Genomic DNA, 2,648 nt, shown 5'->3' on the forward strand with positions numbered 1-2,648 from the left:
AAGAAAGAAAGAAAGAAAGAAAGAAAGAAAGGGAGAAAGTAACCAATGGTGTTGTGGTAGTAGGACAATAGCAAGCAGAATAGCCAAATACAAATGAACTGATGGGGAATTGGGCAATGGGGGTTCAAATTAGGGAAAGGAAGTAAATACAGACTAAGGATAGAGAGGGTAAAATAAAAATAAGGGTGGCTGGAAAAAAATCACAATGGTTTATGCTAGTAATTATTTATCTAAAATTAATATATATAAGTATATATATATACATATACACATACATACATATATACATACATACATACATACATACATACATACATATATACTTTAAATGAAAATTCCTGGCTTGAACTGACACTGCTCTCTCTAAGAGTCAAATACCACTTAACAGAAATCCAAAAAGCAGGCATGTGAGCTCTATTTTGAATTGTGAAACAGAGCTGTCCAAGATGTTGCCAAAATATATAGTATATTGCTGTTGTCCATGTTTGACCCCAGAGGTGGGAGGTAAGATGCTATTGGTGAAGATAATACACCTTTCAGACATAGGCCACAGAGTCCCCTGAGCCGCAAGTGACTTGAACGTCTCCTTTCTGAGGATTAACATTAATGGTACCAGAAGGAACATGCAAGCTTCAAAAAGAGGGATTCAACCAGTTGTCCTACCCAGCTATAAAGCTATGGACCAAAAATGACCATGATGGCACCATAAAACTAAGGATACAGTGGTAGAACACATAACTTTGCAGTAACCTACACATTTCTAATTGAATTTAAGGCCTGTTCAACAAGAGATAAATCATGCCTGGTACCAGACACTTAACCAAACACCTATGGCTCCTGAATTTATTCACCTAGAAGGAAAACCTCCAACTCCACTTTATGAAAAGCAGCATAGCCTCTAACTACACTCTAAATATTTGTTATTATATTCACACTTAAGAATATTCCTACTCCTAATAAAGGAGACTTCTCTTTGCAACACATGACGATCATTACAGAAAATCAAAGCCAATCATAATGTACAATTGTGGAACTCAGTCCAAATAGATTTATCTACAAACAATTTTCTATCACTAGGGTACAGGGAACAATATAAAAGAGGGGACAGAAAGATTGGTAAGAACCAAAGGAATAGGTAGTTTACTGTGAGACTTTGAGTCCACAATAATTAGAGTAATACCCTAAAATATGTCCATAAAAACCACATCAACATGACTCCCAAAACATGAGCTAAACAAGGAAATAATAGATATGCCAAAGTAGATGGGGGAAAGACCATCAGGCCTCAATCCAACACAAGGAACCAGGCAATTAAGAAATACTGAGAGTAGGAGAAATGGTCTTCCCCAGGAAGATAATATTTAAGCAACTGGTTATCTAATACACGATGCTGATCCTTGAAAACAAATATAGAATGACATCATATGAACTGAGAATGTTATGTTTAGGAAGGAATATGTATGTTGCAGATTTCCATTCATTCTCATGGCCATCTGGCCATCACTCTTATCACTCCCCACACCTGATCCTGAACCCATACATTCCCCTCCCCAGCCCCTCTCCCTTTCAGTTCCCCGCTCCATCTGTCTCTTATGACTATTTTATTCCCCCTAAGTGAGATACAAGCATTCTCGCATGTGCCTTTCTTCTTGTTCATAGCAGTTTTATTTGTAATAGACATAAACTGGAAACAATATAGATATCTCTCAACTGAAAAGTGGATAAAGAATAGGTGATACATCTACACAGTAGAATATTATTCAATTATTATAAACAAAAAATCATGAATTTTGCAAGCAAATGGTTGTATCTTGAGAATCTCATCCTGAGTGAGGTAGTCCAGCTCCAAAAGGACATGCATGCATGGTATGTACTCACTTACAAGTGGATGTTAGCATAAGATACAGGATCCAGCAACACTTATACTTCAGGATTTACATATGCTTCTATACATTTTTAGGTTCTGTGGTCTCACAATATCATGCTCTTTGAACATTTTCACTTTTGTTTTTTCATATTTCAAATGCTAATTTATTTCGTCAGCCAATGTTACTATAATTAATAGTTTCAGAAATCACTAGATTTTTGCAAGAACAGAATTATACTGGCTTTAATTTTCATATGCTAATGTTAGTTAATCAATTCATAGTGAATCTGAGAAGCAGTTTTGATACCCCCAATGTAAATGTATCCTAAAGAAAATGATGCTATCCTTTTCAAAGTAATGGCTAATTAAAAAAATAAGTGTTCTAGTAAAAAATGCCCTATTGAGTTCTCATATTAGTTTAGAAATGTAATTATTGATTCTTTGTTTGTGTGTTTATCTATATGTGTTGGTGTGTATGTGAGTGAATAGTCTATGCATCTGTGTACACATGAGAGGTGGATAATGCATGAAAAGATACTATGTCCATTTATTTCTTGGTGCTTAATTTTCTTAAAACAAGGTCTCCAATGAACTTTGACCATACTGGGCTTGGGAAGAGCCTGTGGGCTCTAAAGCTTTGACTTTACCAGTATTCCGTTAAACTGTGCCACCATGACTGACTTCTGCCATGGGTGCCGTGAATCAGAAATATAGCTTATGTTTGCACTACAAAATGCTCTTAACCACTGGTCTACCTCCAAAGTATTGTAAATGTAATATT

This window comes from Mastomys coucha, unplaced genomic scaffold (genome assembly GCF_008632895.1).
Source record: "Mastomys coucha isolate ucsf_1 unplaced genomic scaffold, UCSF_Mcou_1 pScaffold15, whole genome shotgun sequence".
In the NCBI taxonomy this organism is placed as follows: domain Eukaryota; kingdom Metazoa; phylum Chordata; class Mammalia; order Rodentia; family Muridae; genus Mastomys; species Mastomys coucha.